Source organism: Scomber japonicus, chromosome 17 (genome assembly GCF_027409825.1).
Source record: "Scomber japonicus isolate fScoJap1 chromosome 17, fScoJap1.pri, whole genome shotgun sequence".
In the NCBI taxonomy this organism is placed as follows: Eukaryota; Metazoa; Chordata; class Actinopteri; order Scombriformes; family Scombridae; genus Scomber; species Scomber japonicus.
The window spans coordinates 31,565,132-31,586,204 of NC_070594.1; the positions used below are offsets into that span (position 1 = coordinate 31,565,132).

Below are 21,073 nucleotides of genomic sequence, written 5' to 3' on the forward strand. Positions count from 1 at the left end.
ATCTCATGTGTCAGTAGGCTACATAGCTAGATGGAGTCTTTATCTGTCTGTTTATTCGTGTTTGTTAGTGAAATACAATCGGGAGGCTGCACAGGTTTTTTTATTTTGAAAAACTGTTCCACAGTTAACACTATTATGCCGATTCTGTGTCTGAATCTGTGTCACGTCCTGGAATCTGCTCTTTTCCATGCCGCTGATGGACCTGGTGGAAATTGGGCTTGAGTCAAAATAAATTTAGTGTGTGTGTTCATGGTAATGAAGCAACATGTCACCCAGTGTAATGGAGTGGCTGTGTGGCAAAGAGGAAGACATATCAGGCTTAAGATACAACTACAGTACATCAAGAGTTGGATCAATTCATTCATGGTTTACATCTTTTCTAACAAGTCCTTCAAATTATACAACCAAATATGTGATTTGACCATGTGACTCCAGAATGACATGAAGGAGTGTTTTCTAGTCTGGCACCCAATCACCAGTAAGCCGCATGACATCATTTGTCTGTGCTTTCCAAAACCATTAGAAACCACTGTTAAAAATAATGATGTTTTATGATGTGACAACACTGTGGTTGAGGTCTAGTTTAGGTATAAAAAACACTTGGTTAGGTGGTTTAGGTTACAATGATCACTGGTGTGGGTTAAAGCTCTGGACTCGCAGTTGTAAACAGGAAAGGAACAGAGGCCTACTGTTGGGTTACATCCTCATCCACCCCACCTCCTCCACATACTGATATATACTGTAGATATTCTGCTCCGGGTCATATTTACCACGTCCGCTAGATGGCATCTGTCAATCAAACATAACTGTATGTCGTTTTTTGGGAGACTGACTCTTGTGTCATTTTTCGTGGGAGGACAGTCTCATCTTTTCACAGGTTTGGTATAAAATGTAGAATATCAGCAGCCTTATCCTTTAATATTTCAAAAGATTTGATATTTTACAGATACGTTTGCCAACACATGATGTCAAAACTGGCAAGTATGTGACTTATTTGTACTTATTTGTACAAAAACTCAACTCAAATTTCTACAATGTATGAGCTTTTAGGGAGGGGCGCATTACTTTGGACAAAAGCGGCAAATGATTGTAATGTAAAGTAAACAAACCATCTTACTGTACATTCCAATAATAAGACCTTCTTACTGTCTTAATCAGTTAACCAATATTCAGACAAAACTTATCATCACTTGATATACTAATTGTAGTTCCTCTCTCTTTTTCCCTGTCCTTTTCTTCCTTCATTTTATTCTTCAGAAAATACTGTACAGTATCTTGCATTTCCTCCTCTGGCACTCCTAAGGTCACTGGATCCCTGGGGCTTTGGTACAGCTCTGCTGCAGGCCAGCTGACATAACTGAAGTTTAAGTAAGACTCAGGAACAGGAGGTTGGATCAGCTCAGTATGACCTAGAGGCAGGGGAGGGGAGGAGAGGGAGGAGGTGTGATTGTAGGGGCGGGGGGGGGGGGGGGGGGGGGTATGCTAAAAAGGAAAGTCAAGGAGAAACGAGCAAGGTGAAAAATGCGTGTGATGTGTAGGTCAGAGGAGAGGGTGTTAAAGTGGAGGCAGGGAATAGACAGAGACAGATACAGAGGGAAGAGATAGAGGAGTGTGATCGAGGAGGTAGAGAAGGGTGAAGGAGATGGAGAGGACTTGATTAAGTCTGTAATTTCTTGTGACAGGAACTCAGAGGCAGCAGATGTCCACCCGCCTCGTGGGAGGTCCTGTTTAGACACACCCCTATCACTATATCAACGCCACATCAGGGCAGAAACTCAAAACAGAAATTGATACTGATTTTTGTCACCTAGATGACCCAATCTGCAGTGGTAGTGTGACACCCCCCTGTCACTTTCTCATCTTATCAAGCTGTGTTTAGATTTCAATTCAATTTTACTAGTTTATAACGGTTGCCATACAGTGTTATATGTGACTACATTAAAATAGGCTAGTTAAAAGGCATTTGGTCCAGTTATATGAAAAACATTTAACATTCTCAACTTTTGTGCTAATGAGTTAGCCGGCAGCTACTGGCATCTCCTTCTACACAGTCCCATGATTCATTTGTGGTGGTGATATACACTACAGACCTAATTATCTTATCTGAATATAGTCCCCCTGGCTTTTTAGTTGGTTCTGGCTCCCTTCATCCCTTCTGTGAAGACTACAATATCACTTGGGACCACACTGTGCTATTTAAATCCATTATGTGTAGAATTACTTTGTGATCATAGCATCTTTCAGATTATTAAAATGGATTTAAGTCCGATCCCCTTTTCCTGTTTTTCCACATTTAATGTCATACATTTCATGTAAAGCTGCAGTCCTAAATCGTTTTTATATTGACAATGGATTAAATTGCTATGTGTAATCTGAAATGTAGATAAAATTATCAAAATGTTAGCATAGTGGAGCATTAAGCTAGTAAAGAAAGATTTATTATTGAGTTGGTGGAGACCAAAAACAGGCCTTAAAGGAAAGTGAATGTTGGTCTTGCATACGTCAGGTGGTGAAGTTGAAGTTGTTGTTGCAGTTTTAGTGATAAAGATTTTTTTATATTGCTTAACAGTTAGTCTCATTTTGATTTTTTTTTAAATTGGTGATGCTGTTCTTTTGAATATGTGTTTTTTGCCATCTGTACTGTATATGAAAAAACAAAAGAAAGTTATGCAATAGCTTATTTTCTGTAATAAATTTTGCCTTGCAATTGAGCTTTTGTGCAGCATGTTCCTGGCAGCGTACTGGGCTCCGTCACTGTTAAGTACAGGACATTTGGAACTACCAGAAGTTCCATCCATCCCCGCACCTCTCTGTCTATCAGACCTGTGTTGTAGAGTGGCCCCGATGAAAGCCACTCTACAAGTAAAAGCAATATGACCGCCCAAATGGTGCATATCTGCTGGCACTCGAAGCCAAAAAACTCTTCACTCTGATGAGACGGAAATTAAACTCTGACCTAAATGCCAAGTGCTATGTGCGTCGAGGTACCACTCAACACTGTGAGACGTGGTGTTGGCAGCTTTGAGCAGTTTGTAAGCTTTTATTAACAGCGAGGACTGGAAGAACGGTCTAGTCATCAGACGAGGACAATTGAAGTCAACTAAAGAGAGGCGACTGAAGAAAACCTGCACACAATTTCAAATGGGGTAAAGATTCTTGGTACAATAGCAGTGTTGAGCAGTAAACTTTTCCTGGAATGACTAGTGTAATGTTACAGTTTGTATGTTACACAGTGACTTCTACATGTAATGCTCCATTATTTACAGGTATTTTGATGGAGGCATGATAACAGTTTGGCCTGTGTGCATTCAAACTGGTGCAGTATCTGCTAGTTTGGTCAACGCATGTTAAACAGAGAAGATGGACCACGTGGCTGTGGAAGCTTTAAAGTTTAATAGGCCCCTTGAAATATGAATTTAATTGTAATTGGTATTAATAAATACTTTTAAAAGGAATAATATATAAAGTGTAATTAAAGTGTGATTACATTTAACTTAAAGGTTCAGTGTTTAGAATTGAAATGGTAAATTGACTGTACTTATAAAAGGGTTTCTAGTCTTTTGACCACTCAAAGCACTTTTACATGTCACATTCACCCATTCACACACATTCATACACTGATGACAAGAGCTACAGTATCACACAGGAACCTGCTCATCAGGAGGAAACTGACCATTCATACACCGTTGGCACAGCAACGGGAGCAATTTGGGGTTAAGTATCTTGCCAAAGGACACATGGACATATGGCCTGGAGGAGCCGGGAATCAAACCGGCAAAAGTCCAATTGGTGGACAACCCGCTCTACCTCCTGAGCCACAGCTGCCCATTTACAGTAGTAGCATCTAGTGGAAGGAAATCAAATATAGTATTCATAAGTATGTTTTTATTGGTGTATAACACCTGAAAACAATAAGCATTTGGTTTTTGTTACGTTAGAATGAGCCTTTATATCTACATCATGGATATATAAAGACAGCTGGATACAGGATTGGAGGCAGGACCCGTTCATACCTATGAAAGTTGCTCAGTTGCTTATGAAGCCAAAACAGTTTGACTTCTTCCACACAGCATCTGCATCTGTGGAGCCCACAGAGCAAGCACACTAGCGACTTCCACAGGCTGAGCCAGCTATATACCAGTTTAGCTGTCTGGCTAAATAAAACTAATAAAACAATATACCCTTCAAGACTTACCAAATGTGATCTAATGAACTGGATTAAATTCTGATTGTAAAAAGTCATTATACATATACATATCAGTCATTATACATATACATACATACATATAAATATATATATATAAATTAGCTTCAAAGCCTGGCTCTCTTCCTGAGGGCTTGATCTACTAGGGGAGTGGGTCTTCTTGCAAGGAGCCTACCATGTTTCTACAGTAGCCCAGAACAGACAAATCAAACACTGGCTCTAGAGAGGACCTTTTGTGGTTTTCTCAGCAACTGCAGGTTCTCCTATACACTTGGAGAGGGAGAGAGAGGGAGGGGTAGTCAGTTTGTTGAAATCTACAACTAGATTGTAAATAAGTTATAAATAAGGCAACTTAAATATGGCTTTAAATGTTTTGATACTTTGTAAATACAATAAATGTTTTAGTACATTTTTCCAAATTAAATTGTCAAAAGTTGGCACAGCACTATGGATCTGACCACTTATTTGATGCAAACGTTTGGAATTGAACTGGGTTTGATACTTGATGTCACGTACACATTTCAGTGGATTTAAGTAAGTGTGATATTTGAGGCCCAGCCCTATAAGACACACACAGGGAAGTTCATAGAAATGTATCTCTCAAAGAAGAAACAGAATTATTTTTGTAGTAGTGTGATAGCATCCATGTAGTTTCTAGCCTCACAAGCTGAAACCTTAAAGCTGCATCATTTCCCTTCATGTGTTTCATCAAAGCCTTTCTTTCACATCCTAGTAAAACTAAACCATTATTCTCTCTGAACAATCTAGCTGATGTCATCATTTCCCTTTGAATCATGGAGAAGAAGAAACCCTGCACAGGGCAGTTAACCTCCACATTCGGGCAGACCTCTGTTTAATATGGAGCAGCTTCTCCTCCTGTCTTACTCCCCTGTGTCATCTGCCTTGTCATCTGCGAGCTGCTCAATTACTGCTGAGCTGGGCTTGTCACTTCCTTCTCTCACTGGATATGTGATGGCCGTTAGAAGTGTAAAACCAGGCAGAGAGGAGAGGAAAGGAAGAAAAACCAGAGCAGGACTAATGAAACATACAGTACATGCTGAGAAAGAGAGGGAGTGATAGCTTTGTCTTTCTCCCCCAGGATCTGACAAGCTTAAATCAACTCAGTATATTGACCTTCCCAAACTGTATTTTATTTACTTAACACAACAGGCAGCAACTGTACATCCCACGGGGGACATGATGGTGCTCCTCAGTGCTGAGCTGTAATCCAATCTTTCTCAGCTCAACCATATTTGACTCACAGTGAGAGCAGGAATTGTTTCAAATGGCTGCCTTGCATGAAGCATGAGCAGGTTTGTGTGCTTTTTTTCTGTGGGTGGAAAGTCTAACAACCAATGCCTGTCCCCATAATCAGTCATAAACTCTGACTTTCTTAATATATTACTAGAAAGTCACATTTTTGTGAGGCTGGATTACCAACAGGGCTAAACCGGAAACTGCCCCTGGACCACTGACCTTCTGTGTCTTGAAGGCTCCAGATTAATATCATTCATTTTGGTAAAACTATATGCATGTGTCTGTGAATTCAGTTTGTATAGAGGGTCTCCTTGTTCCATTAAAATATGTGTTTTTATCAACTATCATGGCTCATTTTAGCCCTGTGGGTTCCCATGTGGGCAATCAAGTCAATACATTTTTTGTATACATACTTTGTATCTATTCTCTGCCACTGCTTCTGAACAGTCAGTATGGCAATGCATAAGAGGGGAATATGCAGATATGTTTATTTGCAGTGCAGTAGGTGTTACAGTTGACAGATTGGCTCCTTTATGAAACCTGAAAAAAATGACACTTACTTACATCTCAAAATGCATTAGCGTAAACTACAGTATAATACACATAGATTAGATTAGAAAACTATTTATCCCCTAGAGGGGAAACTCATTTGCCACCAAGCATCTCATACATACATATGACAATACGGACAGTACAATCAAATAAATATATAAATAAAACACATTAGAAACATGATCTACAGCATATGATCAGAACAACAACTAAAAGCTGGAACAAAAGACCTTCTAAAACGTTCAGTAGAACACTAAGGCATCATAAGCTTACTGAAGGAGCTTTATACACTTAGTATATTAGAAAAATGATGACTGAAGGAGGATCATATCTGATCAAACTAATTATAAACTGAGACGTATAGACTAAGACTGAAGGTTTAGAAAGAGTGTAAAGCAAATGTGAGAGGCAGTTGCATGTATGCATGTGGACCATGGATGGATTGTGGAGAACTGGATACTGCATCTAAATATGGCACATATTCATTTCTATTGAAGTTGCTTCTAAAATCTTTCTGGTACTTGTCAACAGTTGATTGAGTGTATTTACATGATTGATTATTCTCATGGAAATAATTTTTCAGGTTATCAAAACATGTAAGTTTTTGGTGAGCTGCTCTTCTCACCCATTTAGAAGCTTGATTGGCTGTAGAATGGTCATTAAAGATATTTTCATGGAAAGTTCTCTCCTTCACACCCACTCTGTCTTCTGCCACATCAATCTCAGCCTGTGATGTTCCTGTCAGTGGTGCTGCATGATTTACAAGCTGTTTGGAGCTTTCTCTTTCTAGACCTTGATGTTTTTACAGACAGTTTTTTTTTTAATCCTGTGAAGGTAAGATAGAGTAGATAGAGTGCCGCTCAGCATTCGCGGCCAGTCACGCACTGTGGCCATCTCTGCTGATAGTGAAAAGCCTTTTGGGAATTGCTGCCTGTTTCTATAAGTTGTGCTGGATGACTGATGATCGATCTATGGATGTTATTGCTGTGAGTGGCTCTGGGATGATGGTGGTATGACAGCTTCAGGGTCGTTATTAAGGACTGTAGGAAGGAATCATGAACCAGGTCTATTCATCAATTAATATAGCTCTATGGTGACATAGTCCCAGATGGAAAAATGCATTGAAGCTTTCAGAGTCTATACGATATCCACCTCCTAATGTTACCACCAGAATTTGATGTTGCTGTGGGCAACAGGAAGACTTGTATTTTATTCTGGCAAACTGATTTATTCCTGGTCCCATTCCCGGTATCCTGTTCTGCTTCTTCTCGTGTTTATCGCCACGCATTTCTTCAGATTTTAGTAGCATGTGTCACTAGCATCTCTAATTGTGACTGCATAATTTGCACTTCACTTTATTTATAGCATGCAGAGTCTCTCGTTTCCTACAGGTAAATCTGATTTAAGTGGCAGGAAGGGAAAGTCACAGTATAATCAGACCAGACAACAAGAATAACAGTTTCTGTGTGCCATATCTGCACGTTCCCATGGTGATGTGACTTAGAACTGATTGTTCAATATGTATTGCCACATACACACTACACTTTTTCAGTTTCTTGGGTAAAATAAGCAACTTAAAGGGGGGGGGGGGGGCTGTGGCTCTTAATTTTTTTAATCACACATATAATGTTACATTGTCAGATGTTTATATTAAAAGTGTCATTAATTAGGTAAACATATGTATAAGTACTGCCTGTGAGCAAAAACCACCAAACTGCTCTCAACACTCAGTTTACAACATTTTTTTCTACTTTTAGCCCGAGTCGATGTTGGCTTGTGATGGTTGTCTTTATATGGTCATCTGCTCCATGCACAGTGTGCCAGTTCACTGCTCCCCTCTGTTAATATTATGGCATTTTTCCATTGTTCTGGGGGAAGTCATGCCGAGCCATGACTGGAGTCGAGCTGGCAAGCTCTGAGTGTTTTTCCATTACACAGCAGGGCAAGTAAAATAAGCACTTTACCTGATGAAGGTGTGCTGGTTGTCTGCAGCTCTTCATCAGACATCATCATCACTGTAGCTGTTACTGCTCGTACTATTCCTCCCTGCATTATTTCTGACTGATCTGATGAACTAACAGCTCCAAATATCTCCATATAGCAAAATGTAGTAAAAGTATGAAAGCACAAGTATTAATTTTACCCCTCTGACTGATATATTATTATGACATCATTAGATCAATACTGAAGCATCAGTGTTAGAGCATTATGTTACTGCTATAGCTGCTGGAGGTGGAACTAATTTGAGCTAATTTATCCAATTAGCTAGTTTAGTCTAGTGGTTCCCAACCTAGGGGTGGGGCCCCTCCAAAGACTCACCAAATAAATCTCAGCGGTCATGAGATGATTGATGATGAGTTTTTGGACTTTTTCTATAATCTTTGATTTTTGCTGAAATATTGGATCATTTGAACATTTATTGAAATGAAAGCATGTGTGAAATTAAGAGGGGAAAATCAGTATTTGGTGGAGCTGTTAACAACTCATAGACATCTGAAATGTGAGCCGACTACACACTGCTGACTGGTTTCATCTTTAACAACGTGTTGTATTTTAAAAGCTTGTTATATTATCCATTGTGTCAAATCTGCATCTGAAAAGTAACCTTTTCAGATGAAGATTTGACACAATGGATAATATAACAAGGTTATTTAAAGCTATTAAATAAATGTAGTGGAGTAGGAAGTACAATGTTTCCCTCTGAGATGTAGTCCGTCCATCCATGTTTTTTTCCAAACAGCTTGTCCTACATAGGGTAGCGGGGAGGCAGGCGTCAATCCCAGCTGTCATTGGGCGAGATGAAATGTTGTGGAGTGGAAGTATAAGTTATATAAAATAGAAACATTTAAGTTAAGTGCAAGTAATTTAAAACTGATGCTTATTTTTCATTTTGGTCACGTAATGAAACCTGTGCCAGCTCCATTCACTGTTGAACACTGTGAGATGGAACTGAAAAGTCCAAGAAACTTGTAAATCGACCTTTAAAATTTGATTATTTTGTCATACATACTGCTCCCAAGGCTAAGAATAAACTTCCCATACTCAGAGCATTGTTTTCACTTTTTTGTGAACTCAGCCACACATGTTATTTTGCAACATTGTTTTTCACTTGTAACCAGCATTAGTCATGCAATACTACAGTTGTGATGCCTACCGCGGGGTTGGGCTCATTACATTCATCACCACAGTTTTTTTTTAAATGCCAAAAAAGCCCTCAAAAAACAGATGGGATTTACTGAAGGATCTGCATTGCCTTGGCTTGCTGCATGCATCACAAGACCTCAGCATCGGCATCGGCATCGGCCCACAAGAACAACCACTCAGAGGCACACTAAGAGCCCAAGAAAACAAGAAATGTGGCAAGGATAATTCCAGTCAACCTGCCCCCTGTCAATCTTCCTTGCCAATGTCAGCTCCATCAACAATAAACTAGACTATCTAAAGCTGCTTTTGACCTGCTGGAGAGAAATGACAAACTGCTATGCCCTCATCTTCATCAAGATATAATGGCATTGGCAGTACACTGCCAATCCAGGCATATCCTGCATTGTCACTGGGGTTGGAAAAAGCTCATACTTTCACAGCCCTAAGAAATACTGCCAATCCATTTGGGTCCCACCTGCTTTAGTTAACACACAATAACAGCATTGCTATGGCTATGACTTTACTTTGATAGCACTCTATTCCTAAGTTGGACATCTTTAAACAGCCTGGAAATGAACATGAATTCCCAGAAGGTGCCGTCAGACGCAGTGCAAAGTCTGCTGCCTAGGCACTGATTCCAGAAGCAGCTACAGAACCAAATAGAGACACACCAGATAATCTGCTTTACAGCTTCATTTGTCAGCCCTTTTGCATCACAGTGCGAGTCATTTGTATTCCCCACTGCCATGCAGTCACCAACCCTGACTCAGCTGACCCAGCCTGATGCATGTGTGTCTTTTCTTATATGCATGTAAGTGCACTGAGCTGTACTTGGGTTGGTCAGCTTTTGGGATGACGGAATTGATGGATGCAGTCTTGTGTACGCGTAACAGCCAAAATGTGTGTTTGTGTGTGTGTGTAGATTTAAACAAGTGCCATATGGAGATATGATCTCCAGGACCACAGTGGCTCCTCCTCATCATGTCAAATGATACTGATCTACACATTACCGTCAGAGTTCCCTGGTTAGGATATAGTGGACCGCCACACACACTCACAAGACACATACACATATACAACATATAAAGGAACGTATCCTGTCATGATAAATAGGCAGGTGTGTACTGGGAAACACATGCACAGTCAGACACGGATCCACGGTCATGGAAATAAAATGAGAACATACCTGGATGCAGCACATTTCCACATAACACACAATGCATCTTCAAGCTAATGCTAACTAACTAAATTCAGAGCATAGCAGAATGTATGGTTTAATTGTAATCTGTTGATTTACTGGTATGCAGTAAAACAGACATAATTCTAATCAACTTTAGATATATCCTCAGTGACTTTCTTATTACAGGTTCTTCCAAGTGTAACATATTACATGTCATTAATCAGCCAGCTGTGTAATTCTGCATTGATGTGTGTGACGGAAAGTATTGGAGATTTTTGGCCACTGCTGATGGCTTCAGGTCTGTATCACGTTAGAACATCAATCTCATGTTCAGGCCAAGGAAGTGAAGAGAGATGATAATACACAATGATTCCCTGCATCTTTTTTAATTTCTTTATTTAGATGACTGAATAGATTTTATTTTGGCAACTTAAATGAGAGTCAACACCAGTAAATTACATTTCTTTCACTGGCTAAATGAAGGTCTTGGTTGTCAGTTGGTTAATATGTTCTTTGCATGCTGGTATCTCTATTATTTATGCTTGGTTTTCTCAAAATAGAAACACTGCTCTTAAAATTATGATGAGTTAGCAGCTAGCTTGGTAGGCTCTTGCTGAGTGTAAAGTGCTGGACAGTGAACGGTGATGATGATACACAATGAATGGAGATGGGGTTGAACATAATCATTGTTGTATTAAAACAACAAAGAAAAGAAAGTCATTTTCTAATCACACTGGTACCACACTTATATTAATTAAGTGTCTTAACAAGCTGTGAAAGACACAGAATTTAGCCAAAGTCAATGTCAATTTTGATAGCTTAAATGGCAGTTATTGCTTTTAGCCAAACTGCAAAATGAAACTCTTGGAAAATGTCTGATTAAAAGAATTTGTGAGAGTTACAAAACACCACATCATTTTGATAGACGAAATGATGGAGAACGGCAGCTTTCTGACAGCTGGCTAACTAGTAGTTAGCAGCCAGCTTGGCAGTTGTCATGTGTAAATGGCCAAACCCAGAGTAGTGAATAGAAGTTGCAACCTCACACTTAAACCTTTTGGCAACTTGAATTGAGAACTTCAAATGTCAGCGCTGTGATAAAGTTTGTCCTGTCAACCTGCCAAAATCACATTAGCTTAAACAGCTATAGTACAGCGCTGCCAATTAGGGCTTGTCAACCATTTGTGTCAGTCAAATATCAAAAGTTGCTATTTTAGACACGACTTGACAGCAACTTGTCGTTGTTAGTTACCATAAATGGACAACTCTCTAGCTATTATATATTGTAGAGTTTATACACTCTATACACATCATGTCCATTAATGCATGATCAATGTATTTTTTATTGTATTCACTATGAAAATATGCAAAAATAATTTGTTTAAACAAGTTGCATCTTGCTACCCTCTACATGTCAGCCTCTCATTAGATTTAACAATTTTGAAAGTGTGTGAATATTGACCATGATGAGAGCCACTTACACAGATGAGAGTAAATAAAGTGGTGTGTTGGGGGATAATCCATTTTTAATGGGACATTCAGCAGGAAGTGGAGTCTCAAAAGAACCTCTCGTATCTGTGCTAAAATTATCATCAAAGAGTGGTGAGGCCTTGCATTTTTAATGGGTCACAGAAAAATGTTTAACTTTTGTTCAATGGACATCATACTTCCTGCGATTGAATATTTCAGTCCAATGGGGCATTTTTTTGTTCACTGCAGTCACTAATTGCTTATGAAGTAATTTTATATCAAGATTGAGAGAGTGACAGCAGTGTTTTTTCTGTTATTTCACAGACTCATGTTGATGCATTGATTGTTTGGTTTGTTGGGTGTAATGATAAGTGCTCCTTGCACTCTCTGTGACTTGAAATACATTGTTGTCTCACAGAAGGCTAGACTGCATTCAGTAAATTATTCTGTGATTAATGCGCACCAAAGCCCATCTCAACTGCTTATTTTCCTTTTTTCAGAATTCAGTCAAAATCAAAACAGCTCAGCATAGCTTCAACAAAATGCTATACTGCAAAAACAGACACTTCCTTCATTGTATTCAATCAATCAATCTTTATTTGTATAGCGCCAAATCACAACAGAGTTATCTCAAGGCACTTTACACATAGAGCAGGTTCTAAACTGAACTCTTCAGGTTTTAACTTTAAAGAGACCCAACATTCCCACATGAGCAACAGTGGCAAGAAAAAACTCCCTTTTAACAGGAAGAAACCTCAGAACCAGACTCAGAGTGGGCGGCCATCTGCCTCGACCAGTTGGGGTTGAGAGGAGAGAAAGGAAGGATAGAGGAGAGAAGCACAATGAAAATCAACAATGGAGCCAGATGGTCCGGGACTGGAATCCGTCATCCGAACATCTACAGGCCCAGATTACCTGTGAGACGAGAAAGCACAGACAACTCCGGGGAAGAAGTTTAGGTTATTGAATGCATTAATAGTACATGAATGTTAATGGATATAGATGGATGGATAGAGAGAGAGAGGGAGGAGGAGAGAGGAGCTCAGTGCATCATGGGAGTCCCCCGGCAGTCTTAGGGCGCTTTCACACCACTAGTTTGATTATTTGGTCCGCACCAGGCAAAAGTAATAAAATAAATAGTTACTATGTAGCATACAGGCTGCTGTGTGGTCCACGTTCACACCTGCAAACAAATCAAGATTCGTCCGATTGACGTTCCCTCATCTTCCAGTAGGTCGGCATTTGGCGCGGAGTCAAGTGGACCGAGACCACCTCTTTTTGGAGGTCTTGGTCCGTTTGATTTAGTGTGCACCTGAGTGCGATCGATGCTTTCACACCAACGAAAACAAACCAAACTAAGAGCTTTTGGTTCGAATGGACTGCTGTTGGTGTGAAAGCGCCCTAAGCCTATAGCAGCATAAACTAGGAGCTGGTCCAGGACAAGCCTGGCTGGCCCTACTGTAACTATAAGCTTTATCAAAAAGGAAAGTTTTAAGCCTACTCTTTTTTTTTTTGAACTTTTTATTTTTCATTTTTCCACAAAAACAAAACATTCACTGACATAGGACCATATGAATTGAAATACAGGTAAATAAAATGCAGTAAAAATACCATAAAGAGAGATCGCACAGAGAATAAATATTTGCACCAAAGGGAATAACAGCAGTACAATATCAATCTTAGAGATGTACGACAGTCTTATAATAACCCATATTCTTCCATTAGTCGTCCAAATAGAGAGTAATACAGTTCCACCTTTGTTCAAAAGTGTCCATTTTCAGTTGTAGACTTGCAGTCATTCGCTCCATTGTGTAGACCCTTTTCAGTCTCTGTACCCACTGGTTTATGGTCGGTGGTTTTGGATCTTTCCAGTTAACAGTTATCATTTTCTTAGCAATCAGTAAAAGTATCCGTAACATGTATCTTTGATCTGAACTGTATGTTTCCTGAGGTATAGCTCCCAGCAGGAATATCAATGGGTCCAATGAGGAATTCACTTGTAGGATCGTGTCAGTTTCTTCCTTGACTCTCTTCCAGAATTCTTGGATAACTGGGCAGTCCCAAAAGATATGAGAATGATCTCCAATGTTTCCACAGTTCTCCAACACAATTCCACATTAGGTTCTTTCACATACCTTGAAATTATGAGTGGCGTATTGAAATACCTTATTTTTAATTTCCAGTCAAATTCTCTCCATAACTGACTATTAAGTCCTTTATGACAATTTATACATAGCTCTTCCCATACATTATCTGTAATTAGAATATTTAATTCCAACTCCCATTTTCCTTTAATACTTTCAGTATTTTGCAAGGTATCATTTATAAGCCTTTTATATATATGTGAAACATGTTTTTTGATTGGGAGGTGTTTTTCCGCCAATGTAATAAAATAATCCTCAATATTATTTGGGTTTTTACTAAGCAACTCTCTTTCTTTATGATTTGTTATATAGTGTCTTATGAAAGTATCTATACAGATCATTGGAAGGAAGTTGACATTGCTCCTGAAGCTGGGTAAATGATTTGAACTCTATTCCATTGAATAGTGAGTTGATTGTGCTAAGACCTTTATCGGCCCATCTTCTGAACCCACTATCCCATACTGAGGGAGGAAATTCCATGTTGCCCATTATTGGCATGGCCCTTGACACAGATAATGGACCTCCAAGCTTTTTTCTAACTATTGTCCAAACCTCTAGTGTATGTTTTATCCACTCATTTTCAATGTTTGCATTATTAACAGATTTCATGTTAATAAAGGGTAGTGTTGATAAAGATATACCCTTAGTTGTACTCTGTTCAATCTGGACCCACCCAGTTTCCTGATCATTTTTGATCCATGCTACAACTGCATTTAACTGTGCAGCCCAATAATAATATTTGAGATTTGGAAGACCTAGACCCCCCTTTTCCTTTGGTAAAAGAAGAATTTTGAGTCTTATCCTGGGTCTCTTTCTCTGCCAAATGAATTTAGAAATGAGTTTATCCAACATATTAAAGGTGGTAATGGGCACTTTCATCGGTAAGGATTGGAACAGAAACAGCATTCGAGGCAGGAGATTCATCCTCACTGTCTCGACTCTTCCAAGCAAAGAAAGGGGATGAACCTCCCATCTTGTTATGTCATTTTTTATTTGTCTAATTAGCTTATTATAATTAACATCATATAATTGCGTGAAGTTTGCAGTGAGAACAATTCCCAGGTACCTAAATCCCTGCTTAGACCAGTGGAAGGAGACGTTATCGTTTAGCTGTATAGGCCAATTCCCTGATATCATCATTGCCTCCGATTTGTTTTCATTAATTTTGTATCCTGAGACCGAGCTGTATTTGTTTAGGCATTGCATGAGTGCAGGAATAGAAAGAAGTGGGTTTTTTATGAAAATCAAAATATCGTCCGCAAAAAGGGCTATCTTGTGGATTGTTCCTCCTTCATCCTCCAATCCTTGGATCTGTGCATTTTGACGTATAGCTTCCGCCAAGGGCTCTATACTAAGTGCAAAAAGAATGGGTGAAAAAGAGTCTCCCTGCCTCACACCCCTTTCCACATTAAATGAATCAGAACAGCACCCATTAACCCTAACTTTTGATTTAGGATTTTTATAAAGTGTATTAATCCAAGTAGCTAAAGTTTCTCCAAATCCCATTTCTAACAGCGTTTGTTCCAGAAAAAGCCAATCAACCCGGTCAAATGCTTTCTCAGCATCCAGGCTGAGAAGCATTGAAGGTGTTCTGTTTCTTGCTGCAATTGATTGTAAATTTAGTGCTCTCCTTATATTATTTGTTCCATGACGGCCTATAATAAATCCTGTTTGATCTGGTTTTATCAGTTTCTTTATATAGTTCTGAATTCTAGTGGCTAGGATAGAAGTTAAAATTTTATAGTCTACACATAAGAGGCTTATCGGGCGATAACTAGTACACTGTACGGGGTCTTTTCCTTCTTTTTGTAAGACTGCAATAATTGCTTCTGACCATGACTTTGGAGGATCTCCTGAGTTTAATGTATAATTATATACTTTGCATAGTATAGGGGTAAGTTCATTTACAAAACATTTATAGTATTCCCCGCTAAATCCATCCGTTCCCGGTGATCTGTTATTTTTTAATTTAGCAATAGTTTCTCTTATTTCAGCTTCTGTGATAGGCTCTGCTAGTTTAGCTGCCTCCATGTTCGACAATTTGCTCATTTTGAGAGGTTTCAAGAAATCATTAATATTTTCTTTCTGAGATTCTTGTACCTCAGCCTTATATAGCTGTTCATAACATTTAGCAAATGCGTTTGATATTTCCTTAGGGTGAGTCTCAACAAGGTTGGTTTCTGGATTTCTGATTTTAGCAACTATACGGTTGGATTGGGCCTTCCGGAGCTGAAAGGCCAATAACCTGCTCGATTTATTTCCCATTTCGTAATATTTTCTGCTTATGTACCTAAGACTTCCTTCTGCCTTATGTGTTAGTACCTCATCTAATTGTTGTTTAGTTTCCTTAAGCTTTTTAAGTATATCTTCTTTTCTAGATTGTTTATGTTCTCTTTCTAAACTTTTTATTTCATTTTCCAATTCTTGCTGTTTTATAAGCCTCTGTTTCTTTATTCTAGAGCCAATAGAAATAATCTTCCCACGTATTGTGGCCTTACTTGCGTCCCATACTACTGAAGGAGAAACAATACCATCATCGTTTATTGCAAAATATTCAGATAAAGCAGCATGTATTTCTTGTTTAACTCGAGTATCTGTCAATAGTGAGACATTTAACCTCCAGTACTTAAAATGGTCATTTAGCCCTAAATCAATTTTCAAAACAACTGGGCTGTGATCAGAAATAGTGATTGGTTCAATTGTAGTTTCTTTTACTCGGTATAGGTCTGTTTTCGACATGCAGAAATAATCTATCCTTGTGTAACTTCCATGCATTTGGGACATAAAAGTAAAATCCCTGTCGTTTGGATGAAAATGTCGCCAAACATCCACCAACCCCAACTCTGACATCATGCTTGATAAGCTTTTAGACATTTTGGACTGAGATCTTATTATAACTGGTAATCGGTCTAATTTTGTGTTCAAAATACAATTAAAGTCTCCTCCCACAAGTATAATTCCTTCTCCCTTATCCGCCACTAGTCCTGCAATCTTTTTAAAGAAGTTTGGGCAGTCTTCATTTGGGGCGTATAGGTTTAAAATGGTTATCTTTGTGCCACCAATCGTTCCAATCACCATGACAAATCGGCCTTCCTCGTCTTGGAATATTTTTTCATTATTATAATAAACAGACTTGCTAAACAGAATAGCAACTCCTCTTTTCTTCCCCCCTCTGCATGATGCACTATAAACCTGCTCAACCCACTCTCTTTTTAATTTAAGATGTTCTATCTCAGGTAAATGCGTTTCTTGAAGTAGGGCTACAGAGCAATGTAATTTCTTCAATTGTCCAAATATTTTTTTCCTCTTAATTGGGTTATTAAGTCCTCTTACATTGTAACTAATAAAGTTCAGGTATGTCATAATCTCTATGTGACATTATGGTGTGATCCCCTTTTTGTTTAAACAAACTTATTATATAGATTTGCTTTACTTGTATGCATTTGAGTAAACTTTGGTCCATAACATATGTCAGAGAAAAAAAAAACCTAACATTAATAACGTAGAACAGAACTTCCACATTTCCAGTCGTCCACATTAAATTAACTGTGGTCGACCCCCGATGGTAATGGGACAGAGGGGTGTGACCTGCCCTCTCTGTGGGAACAATGCTCAATATGAGAGCGACCACTATTACACAAGTGTGTAAAAAAGGTCTAAGTGAGTGTAATCCACTCATGCTAACCCTAAGTACAGCATCCGTCAGAACATTGTAAAACATATATACATTTGTGACATTCAACTATCAAATGTTACTTACATTTGTATCATGACAGTGTTTATGACGTTCAATATTTTTAAGGTCCCCTTTAACTTTTAGTTCAGTTAATAAACTTCTTCTAGGCTACCTTAATATGTGGAGTTGGTTCAGGTATCTCCTTGCAGGAGGGCCTTAAGATCCGATGTTGGCAACACCGTATCCCTCTTCCTCTTTGTGCTGTTCCTCCAGCCTTCCTTCAGCTCATCCTCAATGTGCTCTCTTTCTCCACAGCGCACCTCGACTCCTAGCTCCCTCAGCAGCGGTGCAGCACTCGTTAGTGTCGTGAAGGTTTTGTCTCCAGTCATCAATCTTATTTTCAGTTGTGCTGGATACAGGCATTTTGCCTGTATTTCCTTATTTTTGAGCTGTTTGATAACTTCGTGAACTTTTGCTCTTTTCTTCTGTAGATCAGGAGAGTAGTCTTGGTCGAAGAAGATCCTTTTATCTTGGAAGAACACTTGTTTCTGGCTCCATGCTTTTCGTATGATCTCGTCTTTTACTGCTGCGTCCAGAAATCTCACTATTATTGACCTGGGAGGTGCCGCTGAATCCTTAGGTTTAGGTCCGAGTGAACGGTGCGCCCTCTCAATCTTAATGTCCATTTCTGGTGGTAGTTTCAATGTCTCTCGGAGCAGCCCTTTCACAAATTCGGCTGTATCGTTGCCCTCGCTTCCCTCTTTAATCTGAAAAATCCTTATGTTGTTCCGTCTCAGTCTGTTTTGGAGATCCTCACACTTTTCCGAGAGGTCTATATCACGGTGAACCAGGTATCGCATGACCGTGTCTTCAACCGCACTTGCTCTCTCCTCTATTTGTCCCATGCGTTCCTCATGTTTAGCCATTTGGTCTTTTATATCGGTAACCGCTTGCTCCAGTCGTCCAAGGGACATTTTAGTTTGGCTATGCCCGTCTTGATTTTCTTGGCATAGTTTTTTTAACTCCTCCATTAGCATTAGCGTTGGTTGATTCACGCTGCTAGCTGGTGTGTTGAGGCTAGCGTTAGCCGGACTCGATGGTCTCCATGCCTCTTCCTTTTCTTTCCAGCTACCTTTGTTGAGAGTTCTTTGTCTTGCACTCGAAGCCATGGTGTAGCCTGCAGATTTACTGATATCTGAACGTCTATTACCGATAGTTGTCACTTTTTTTTGTTTTCGTCTGGCGGAGCTCCGTTTCTAAGCTGTCATGTCTTTCATGACGTCACTGGAAGTCCCAAGCCTACTCTTAAACGTAGAGAGGGTGTCTGCCCCCCGGACCAAATCTGGGAGACTGTAAAGATCAGCAACTCCAGTAAATTATTGAACGCATGTGCTCTGATGTAACAGACCTGTCTGCCAGAGTCAAAGGGAATGTTGATTGTGATTCAGCATAGACATGCTTGATAGTTTTTTATTGTCTGTTGATCACATGGTTACAGTGGAATATGATGTTTGGAGACAATTTGGTTAGTTATGTATTTGCAGTAAGACATAAGCAGAACGAGCAGCCTATATCTACACCGCGTTCCAAATTATTATGCAAATGATATTTTTCTCTGATTTTCCTAAATAGTCAATGAGAATGACAGTCAGTATAATTTTCAAGTCATCAGCAGTTATAATTAGAATTTTATTGAACAAACGTCACAATGATAACAGTATTTTTTTCAAAAATAAAAAACTCAAAATGCACTGTTCCAAATTATTATGCACAACACAGTTTCAAAACATTTATAGGTTGTAAAGAACTGAAAATGGTCATTTGTTGAATTTGCAGCATGAGGAGGTCATAATTACTGAAATCAAAATCTATTTCAATAAAAAAAAACATGTTAACAGTCCAAGTTACATGTTAACATAGGACCCCTTCTGTGATATTACCTTCACAATTCTTGCATCCATTGAACTTGTGAGTTTCTGGACAGTTTCTGCTTGAATGTCTTTGCAGGATGTCAGAATAGCCTCCCAGAGCAGCTGTTTGGATGTGAACTGACTCCCACCCTCATAGATCTTTTGCTTGAGGATGCTCCAAATGTTCTCAATAGGGTTGAGGTCTAGGGAGGATGGGGGCCACACCATGAGTTTCTCTCCTTTTATGCCCATAGCAGCCGGTGACACAGAGGTATTCTTTGCAGCATGAGATGGTGCATTGTCATGCATGAAGATGATTTTGCTGCGGAAGGCACAGTTCTTCTTTTTGTACCATGGAAGAAAGTGGTCAGTCAGAAACTCTACATACTTTGCCGAGGTCATTTTCACACCGTCAGGGACCCTAAAGGGGCCTACCCGCTCTCTCCCCATGATTCCGGCCCAAAACATGACTCCCCCACCTCCTTGTTGACGTCGTAGCCTTGTTGGGACATGGTGGCCATTCACCAACCATCCACTACTCCATCCATCTGGACCTTCCAGGGTTGCACGGCACTCGTCAGTAAACAAGACTGTTTGAAAATTAGTCTTCATGTATTTCTGGGCCCACTGCAACCGTTTCTGCTTGTGAGCATTGGTTAAGGGTGGCCGAATAGTAGGTTTTTGCACAACTGCAAACCTCTGGAGGATCCTACACCTTGAGGTTCGTGGGACTCCAGAGGCACCAGCAGCTTCGAATACCTGTTTGCTGCTTCGTAATGGCATTTTAGCAGCTGCTCTCTTGATCCGATGAATTTGTCTGGCAGAAATCTTCCTTATTATGCCTTTATCTGCACGAACCCGTCTGTGCTCTGAATCAGCCACAAACCTCTTCACAGTGCGATGATCACGCTTAAGTTGTCGTGAAATATCTAATGTTTTCATACCTTGTCCAAGGCATTGCACTATTTGACGCTTTTCGGCAGCAGAGAGATCCTTTTTCTTTCCCATATTGCTGGAAACATGTGGTCTGCTTAATAATGTGGAACGTCCTTCTTAAGTAGTTTTCCTTTAATTGGGCTCACCTGGCAAACTAATTATCACAGGTGTCTGAGATTGATTTCAGTGATCCAAAGAGCCCTGAGACACAATACCATCCATGAGTTTAATTGAAAAAAGAAAATAGAAATGTTTATGACACTTAAATCCAATTTGCATAATAATTTGGAACGTGGTGTATATAAATACCTGGCAGTCAGGCTAGTGACACTGTCTTTCTATAGTCATCCTGTATGTACCCTGTAAGCATAAACAGTAGATGAGCTGACATCTACAATTATATTAGCAAGGCCAGCAAATGTAGCCAGCACTGTGGATATGTGTGTTTAAACTTAAGAGTTCAACTGCAGAAACTTCTTTCATGGTTGCAAAAGATGAAGTGACTGGAGTTTATAAGGAGTGACTGCTTTTCGGCTCCCCTGTCTTTCCTCACTTTCACTCCCCTCATCTGTTTTTATTGAGTTTGGGCCACTCCTCTGC

General features: G+C 39.5%; 1 protein-coding gene across 1 annotated transcript in view; it reads left to right on the top strand.

Annotated features, from left to right (window-relative positions):
• Positions 1 to 21,073, top strand: part of ptchd4 (patched domain containing 4) — a 47,240-nt gene that overhangs the window by 11,760 nt on the left and 14,407 nt on the right. The gene's annotated exons all lie outside the window — the stretch shown is intronic.